The following is a 9,548-nucleotide window of genomic DNA, read 5'->3' as shown; positions in this document are numbered from 1 at the left end:
TGCTAGCTATCTGGCTGTGCCATATCCTCAAACAGGCCTAAAATCAGTGTCATCTTGTAGAGTGAGGATTACCAACCTCTCTGAGCAAGTCACACAACTTTCCTTTTTTTTTTCCTTTGTCCTTCCTTGCATGCTTTCAACTACTTCTTGATTTTTCATGAGTTGACTCTCACTTGATTCTGTCTGCAGCCACAAAGTCAGAAGGCAAGTCTAAAGTAGTTTCAGTCAGAACTACTGTCCTGGATCAAAGCTCCTGATCATCCCTGCTTACTGTCATTAGGCTTGCCCTGCAGAGCAGTCTCAGAGCTCATCAACTGCATTGCTTTCAAATAAAGATGAAACAGAAGATTCAGTCTGAGAAAGCAGCCAGTACACCCCAGCCATTAATGAGTACTCAGTCCAACAGGAAAGACAGGAGATAGCCTGGAGCACAGTTCAAAAACACTTATAGTGCAGTTGCGTCTTCAGCAACGTCTCATATTCTATAGACCTGCTATCCTGGAATCTCCTACCTGCTGATGTAGGCAAAGCCACAGAACCATCTAACTAGCCGCTCCATGCTGATTAAAAGCAGCTGTTAAAATACTGGCTGTGCTGGGGAAGAGAGTAGCAATTTTTCTATCACTCCTGCTGTTTAAACACCTTCCTTCAGACAGATCTTGACATCTGGCTCAACCATCATCTCAGTGACATGGATAACTTCACGTCTGTTGAGTGAGGTTAGGCAGCATAACTTGGGTTACCCTAATCTGTGGTTGAGAAAAGCAGCATAAAATAAATTCAAGTGAGGCCAAGCATAAGTGAAATAATGGCTACGAAAAACAGAATGAAAAAACCATAAGTATCACGAGAACAATCAAGTGATTTCTACACCGTATTTTTGCTTCTAATAGATTTACACCATGTTTTATGTATATACAGTGTAAATTGTAAGCACTGCCAGGCTGTTACTGTTTATCTCTGCATACTTGATTGGTAGTGGCAAAGTGAAATAAGTCAACTAAAAGACTTCAGTCACTCTTTGCTCCTTAGTGAGTGTTGTTTTCCCGTCAATCCTTTTAAACACACACCAACTAGATCATAGCCTCAATTTGGGCTTTATTGGTCCAGGCTGATTTCATTCTTTGGCTGAAGGGTAAAGCCTGTGATGTCTGTTATTACAGTGAAGGTGTGCTCTCAAATCTTCATTATAAAGATGGCTTCCTAACAAACAGTCTCCCAAGTGTACTGTATCAATCTGGACATCTGGCACTTTCTTTCCCCCCCCTCCTGTGAGAAAATACAGGGAATGATCTGTATAAGATCAGTATTACTATGGCTCACAATTTAGTTTTCTCTGTGTGTTTAAGACAGACACAGCTTAGATAATGTCATTGGGAGATTACTGCCTGCAGCTCACCCTCCTTTCCCTGAATCCTCATGCTGCATCACTGAGTTCTTCAAAGAGCATACACAGGATGAAATTCCACCTTGTGTCAGTGCCTCCACTTTGATCTACTGAAGTGGCATGTTATTTCTGCAACTTTGACCAAGTGTGATGGACTGTAAAGCAATAGCTAAAGTCACGGTATACACTGCGTACAAGTCAACCTCTCCACCATTCTTGGCATTTGCCCCTGAAACCACATACGACATGATTAAAACAAGGATGTAAATGTATGGACAAAGTCTTGCTTCAGTATGTACATAACCAGATATTTTAGCTTCACTACCAGACCAGACAGCTTCTTAAATACATACACAAGACAACTGGATTTTTCCATCCCCCTCCACACATTTCACAGTCAGGGCATTATGTGCAGCAAAGGCGCAGAAGCTGAGCTATGGCTGTCATTTGCTGAGATACTGCAAAAATTCACTGCTGACATAAGTACACGCAGTGCTGTTTACCAGAGCACTCAGTGCTGCTGAAATCCAGGCCATATATCTACCACGGGGCTACCTGTCCAGTTTTCTCTTAAAAACTAATTTCAAAAGAAATTCCAGAATCAGTGTCTAGTAGGAACACTGGGTGGTTAGGTACCTCACGACCTACAAAATCCAAACAACAGTGTCTAAAGAAAATGAGGGGAGGCATGGGAGGAAACCAGTGGGCTGTGCAATTGCAGTTGAACACTGTATGGATTCCAGATAATCTGCCAGTCACTGCTGACATGGATTGCAACCTTGCTAGTCCTGAACTAGTATAGTGTCCAGGTTTCATTTCCTTTGCAGAGTACCTTAAAAAAGACAAGTTATGCAGTGGAATCCCAATCATTGTAGTCTGGCGTATAGGAATGCAGGATATTCTCAGAACAAACCTGGTGCTGCAACTCTTCCAGAGATGAGTCCACATTGTCACATCTTACTCAAATTCTGTTCTTTTGGCGTTACTGGCAAGTGGCTTTAGTTAAGCAGAAGTGCAAACTCAAGTAAACACCCTGTGAAAAGAATATTCAACAGGCTGTGAAATAATGATCATCTCTGCAGTTCTCACTGGAGCATGAAAAACACTTAAACCATCCTTTAGTTTCCACAGAACAGCAGTTGTCTCTGCTGCACAGGCTACAAACAGCTATAACCAGCATCTGGAAAATGCAAGGTTTCCATGTCATGCCTGATGTAGAAATGCCCAGACAGGGAAACCAAAATCACCTTTGAAGTCCATAGAATGGGTTACAAGATACATACACACAAAATATATTCTTACTTCAGCTCAGCTCTAACCTTCTCTTCTGATGCAACTGTCAATGTAAGCTGCCAAAGGAAAAATGTTTATGGAAAGTTTTGTAACAGAATGGACCATTTCTGAGCTACAGGCAGCCAAATATTGGATAAAAATATTTAAAATTCATAGTAAATTTTATATTGCCTCTAAATAAAATGTCATTTAGGAAAAATGAACTGGAAAACAAATGATATATTTCCAAAATATGGCAATTTTATGGTACCTGAAAAACGTTCAGATTAAACCTAACAGGCCAAATGTCTTAAGGTAAGTTTTATGCTAAGGCTTTTTAACCTCTATGTAACATGTATACTATCAGAGATATATCATTGCCTGTTCTACACAGCTAAAAGGAATTCACTGTGACTGGTTTTGGTAATTGCTCTGCTGTTTGATGAGGTCTAGGGAAGTTATTTTTGCTACAGATGCAATAAATTTACAATATTTAAACTGAAATCTGTAATGCTAAAACACTAAGACTTGAAGGTATTTGGGTTCCACAATTGTCAATATTAAAACTATGTACAAAATTTTGGTAAATTCACAAACTGAATTTTAATTTTTTGCAATTTTCCTTGTATTACCTCTTAGCATAAATACAACATACTGATTTAATAGCAGTCTGAGGCATTTGCCTCCATCTGTGCTTGAAAAACCTGATGAATACATAAATGTTCCACAGTCACTTCATCACGTTTGCTTTGATTCTTAATAATTCAGCTTTCATAACACTTATTTTTCAAACCAGGTGGGAAGTTATTAGTCAGTTTACACTGCTTAAGTGAGTATCTCTATTGAAATAATTTGATAAAATGAAAGAATAAAGAGAGCAATCTCTCCAAAAGCAATGCCTTCACAGGTTCTGTAAATTTAGAAAGATAGTAGAGACAGCTGTAATGCCTCAATAAAAGCAGGACTTACTTGTGTTGCAATGTATATGGAAATAAAGAAACTGAAAGACATTTTCTTCAGCTCCTCTTCTGCAATGCAACATGCTTTGACTATTTCTTGCCCTTTGAAAGGGCAGCTGCAGTAGAAGTCCTTCAAAAAGGAAATTGTTCAAGAATGGATGAGTCGGATTTATGCCAAAGCATTCTCTAATCATGCAGACCATTATGCATCACCAGCACATCCCTCCACATGTGCAAAAATACAGTGACTTCAGTTATACTGGAACAGATTGTTTGGCTGGTCTTCAGTAATTAAATTAATTAGAAGCTAAATAATGTTAAGTTTGAAAAAAAAAATCTCCAATTTCTGTGCAACATATCAGGATTTGCAAAAAACAATGACAGGTATCGCATGGGAAACAGGTATAATTGTAATAGTAAGATCTGGCTGTCTTTATTCTTAATCTAAAAATGGAGCTACAGATAGAGCTACATCACAGGTCCAGGCTCAGTAATTATGTAGAGTGCAATCTACATTACTTTCATACATAGTTCTTGTCTAAGTTTCCTTCAGACAGCTATCCTCATATCTTCAGAATATTGATTTATGTTTATTTTCAACCCTTTATTACAAGTACTGCATGTGCTTCCAACCAAGGGGTTTTCTAACTTGGGCTTTCTGTACAGGCTTCTGTTGTGGCCCTATTTCCCAAAGAAGATCTCTCCTTATAACAAATGCTCTGCGTCTTCCATCTCGAAGATAACACCAGGAGCAGGGTATGCTGTAAACCTCAACAGATTCTGTACATAACCGTATCCTGTAGGCTTCATTTCCACCCTTAGATCTCAGTTCTTGTGGTAAGTTTTGTTACATGAGGGAACTGCATCCTCAGAGAACAGAAGCTAATTTATTTGATGCTTAAAAAGTAAACTAGAGAAGACACTTAATATTATCCATAAACCTCAAGTCTACAGGAGAAAATCTGATGGATAACCTGCTAAGCCTTTCCCATCCAATGAGCCACAAGAAGTAAAGCGGGACGTGCAAGCCATATGCTCTTCAAATTAAGACGAGAGTTTTGCATACCTGAGACAGGCTGGGAGCTTGTTGGTCTGTAGATCTCTTGAAGGTTCTTGACTTATTCATGAGGAGAAAAGAAACACAACTTGTACATTCACATCACATACCTCTATGTTTTCAAGTAAGGCCTAAAGGCATGTGCTTTCATTTCAGCAAGCATATAAAGAAAGCCTATTCTTATGTGGTTTTATTTCCCCAAGATTGATTTTGTAAAACAGAACTTCTTGAATTTTAAGGAATAGATTATGGTAGAAATTTTTAAACACCTATTTAAAATGAAAGATAAAGGACAACTAGCTATGAGCAGCCTAGTTCTATGTACCAGATTAAGCTGTAATGTAAAGCCATCAAGTAAAGACAAAAAAAATTAGGTGTTGCCACGAATCAGTCAATTCCATTCTGCTGCTTCAAAACGGGAGGTTAAAAAAACCCATAGCAGGTCTGGCAAATTATGTATTGCTACCTCTAGAATTAGAGCAGGGAAATCACACCTATCAAGTCTGGTTTTGAACACATCCTGAAGTACTCTGGATTTTTACAGGCAAGCCTCATTTGAACTCTGGGAATACCTGAAGATGAATTAAAGCAGTATAGAAACAAAACTGTAACTTAAATTCATCTGTGCTTCAGGAAATACCTTCATAGGTCATACCTGTCTCTCTGCACTATTCTGTTTCACATACTCTTTTGCTATTCTTTCCCTTGGTCACTTGTCAGGAGTCTTCTATTCACTGGTCCTTTCCCTCTCATTTTATTGCAAGTGCTCTTCAAAAAAAAAAAAAAAAAAGGCCAAAAGAAAAAAAAGACATTGAACTTGAAACTTGCAGCTGCATTTCTTAATGTGAAAGGAAATTGGTCTGTTTATCAAATTAAAAATGCCAGCCTACTCACAGCAATATAAAGCACAGCCAGAAGCTGTTCCAATTGTCCTTCAAGCAGGCATGCTGCATGTTTTTTAGTGACCAAATACAAACTGTTTTAGCCCCCAGCAGAAAGTAAGGAGATTTGCCCCCCAGTACGGAAGAAAAAAAAAAGTTACAGATTTTTTCCTCTTGAAAATAACACTAAAAATCTGAACTTACACTCTTGCAGACTATTAGAGCTTCAGAAACAAAAGGAACAATGGAAGATTTTAGGAGGTGCTGAAACATGTTTTGAAGTTTTATTACAAAAATATATTTGCAAACATACAAAATTTTGGATGAAAAATGCTCATTCTTAAACATTTATGCAATAACTTAATAACTGCAAACACACATAGGTGCTATAAAATCCATACCATAACAAAAACGTTAATGATGCAGTATCTACATTTGCTGACTTACAATTATTCTCATTCAGAGAAATTCAGAGAAATCCAGAAATCTTTCCTGAAGCCCCCCTTCTCCATGGCCTTCATTTTGACAGAACATGCAAAAAGGGGATACAATTGGTGCATCTACAGAAGTGATAAAACTCAAAAATTACTAAAAGCATATAATGTACATTAAAAAAAACCCTTAACTAACCATATGCTCATACACTGAATAGATAGGAATAAGTACACTGCCAAATTAGAGATACTGCAATTTTCCCACTTGAAGTGAAAGGAAGATATTGCATCTTAACATTTTTGTAACGTTGCCAGACAAAACTGAGGTGATACATATTGCACACATTCCTCCTGTTAAGATATGCTGTACAAAGCAACCCAAATACCTGGCAAAATGTGGCAAATTTGTTTCAAAACAAGAAGTCCCAAATTAAAGTTTGTTTTCAGTAATATTTCAGAAATTGTATCAGCATCTACATGTGGCGTTACGAGTTTCAGAAATATACCAAAATGAAGCAATTAGAAATGCAAGCAAAAATGAGATATATCTGGCAAGTGTTTAAATATATTGAATATTTATACACAGAATTAAACATTTTATACGAAATTAAGATGAATCACTCAAGTTTAACTTTATTCAATCGTTCTGCAAGTCTGGTTTAATTTGGAAAGATATACTGCTTCTAAGTTAATAGCTGTTAGGCACCTTTCATATAAACCTTGTATTATTTAATAATAGCAGATAAAGTGTAACTACAAAACTGAGAATTTTGATTTTTCCTGAACAAGCAGCTGTAGGTTTAAACCGTCTTTGATTAGCTTTGAGTTTGGTTTATTCTGTTTCTTTTTTTTCCCTAATGCAAATTTATGCTAGCCACAAAACATATACTTCAGTAATACAATTAATTTGGAGAATATGGTCTGAACTGATACTCTTTCAATTCTCATTACTAACAGGTTAAAATCTCATTAATCCAGTATTTTTTATTTAAATCACTTGAAAAAAGTCACAGTAATTTGCTGTGAGAACCCACAATAACTTGTTACACACAAGTTATCCCTACATGCGGATAACGCGAATCAAGCTCTTCAACAAGCTGGTAATTTAAAATTTATACAAAAAGTTGAAATAATTAGGAAAAAAGTTGCTAAATAACACAGGCCACATTTAACAAAAATAATTCAAATTCTACACTGTTGTTGAGCTTGTGTTTTACAATGCAACTTTTCATTGAAGAGGTTTATCTGTTAAACTATCCTGGCACTTGTCATAGATCTCTGTAGTGTGCTGGATGACATCTAGGTTGGTTCCAGTGTCTGTTGGCTACACGCAGAGCAGGCTGAACACCTGCACGTTTGTTCTAAGATGAATAGGTTTGCCTGTGGTAGAAATGCCTGCCTAGTAACTCTGACTTCAACTTTGTTTCTCTTTCCATTCATTTTGAAATTTGGGGAGGAGAAAGTAAACCAATTATGTATTGCTACTAGTACACTACAAAAACAAAGGATCTGCCAACTACTTGTGGCAGTTACTGGGTAGGTGGAAACATGTTAAGGATATTCAAAGTAGAGTCAAGCTCTAAGAAAAGCATTGCTACTCTAAACAGTATTTTGTCAGCTGTATATGACTAAAGAATTCAAAACGCAACTCCTTCCTATGGTTTCTATAGATCTTTGGATATGACTGTATTTAGCAAACAGTACCAATCTGCAGTATCAGCTTCCTATATTTCTGTCTTGGAAACTTTTAATCAAATCTCTTTGACGAAACTGGAAGCTGTCCATAACAAGTAAGAAATTAGAGACTTCATTTTCACTAAATCCAGATAAAAAGCAACTCTATTTGGTTCTGGTTACCCATTTTTGTTCAGAGGAACTGCTCATTGGTTTGTCCCTTTTTGCACACCTTTTACTAAAACCCAACAAAAGAGATTAGTTTAGTCCATGGATCTAATCTGAGTCTCATTGTTTACATGCATACACAGAATTATAGCTCTAGAATTTATGTAGGAAACTCCTGTCTTCCTTAACAAGGCTGTTTATATTGCTGAATTCAAATGCTACCATTAAAGCCAACATATTTCTTGATGAATGTGCACAACGTTAGCATCTTTCCCTGAATCATGCACATTTTTCCAACAAAATACTATATATTTTAACTGGGAAATCTGGACTCAAGGGCTGAGAAGAGCATTTCAGAAGGCAGGTAGTGCTAAACAAAATATATTTTCCACTAAAAAAAGCTATGAAAAAAACTAAAATAGATCAAATACATAAAAATGTAAATATCTATTGTATCTAAAACATACCAATTTGTGAACAAGTCACAGTTAAAGCTCAGTTACTAGTTTCCAATTAAATGACTATGCAACTTGACTACCTTGACATCAACTAATCCTTAGAATATATATACACACATACATATATGTTGTAAGGAGCCAAACAATTTTTTTCTTCATATTTCAATAGTGCTTGAGGGAAAAGAAAGAAGCAGTGCATCATAACTCACTACAGATTATCTTTTTACTCAACGAAGAAAAACTTTTCTACTGGAAAAGCATCCTTTAAAACTACTATTGCTGGAGAAAGTTGGGACCTGAAGTCTTATTAATTACCTTTGCATGCCTTTAAGAAATAAATACAAGCCATGGGTAAACCAACACAGCAGCATAAGAAACTATAATTAGAAATTTTCTGATTTCAAATGGGAAAGTATCCAGTTAAATTCACATTAGTTAATAGTGAATTAATAAATCACATTTAAGAAGTGATAACATTTTAACTAAACTTCAAACTATGAAGCGCACTAGCAATCTGGGAAGAGGGCACCAGAAGAAAAGCACACATTTGTTCCCCATCTGCATAGTTTCCAACATTGCAGTTCCAAGGCAACTGAGGAATGAAAGCCAACTATGACATGGTCCATCAGTAAGCTGAAAGGGTAACAAAGTGTTTAACTGTATTGAACTGCTGAACAGGAAGAGGGTCTTCTTGCAGTGGTGGTCTCCTAATTATAAATTTGAAACAAGAGAACTTCAACATGCAACTCTGTTGCTTTAAAAAGAAAAACACAGGAAAAGAAAAAAGATACAATCACTGAGGATTTTGCATATTTTAAATGTTGCCTCTTTAGAGAAAATGGCATTACTTACTTGGATACCTTTTTAATGTTGGTGACACAGATGCGAGTAAGATTAATGGAATATGTAAAAGATTAATTTACATACGTTAGCTACAGACTGTCAATGTATTGAGTAAATCACACTTTTAAACCTTTCATTATAGATTTAGCTCCAAAGGGTCTGGCTTCCAGATTTGTTCCTTCCCCACACCTATCATCTTGAGCATAAGATACTGTGATCTCCTTTTCCTCAGTCTTTCAAACTGCAACTAGGTTCCCACAATTGAATTTTGTTCTGGCATGATGTAGTGTACTGTACTATGTATTTGCTGGTTTAAATAATATTGAGTCTGTAAATCCTTGAACAGTAAATACAGCTAGAAATGAAAGCCAGAGCGAACATTTGCACATTCACTTAATGCTAATGAGAGAGCTCA

The sequence above is a fragment of the Indicator indicator genome, chromosome 15 (genome assembly GCF_027791375.1).
Source record: "Indicator indicator isolate 239-I01 chromosome 15, UM_Iind_1.1, whole genome shotgun sequence".
In the NCBI taxonomy this organism is placed as follows: Eukaryota; Metazoa; Chordata; class Aves; order Piciformes; family Indicatoridae; genus Indicator; species Indicator indicator.
The sequence above is the reverse complement of the archived record's forward strand: the minus strand, read 5'-3'. Positions refer to the sequence as shown.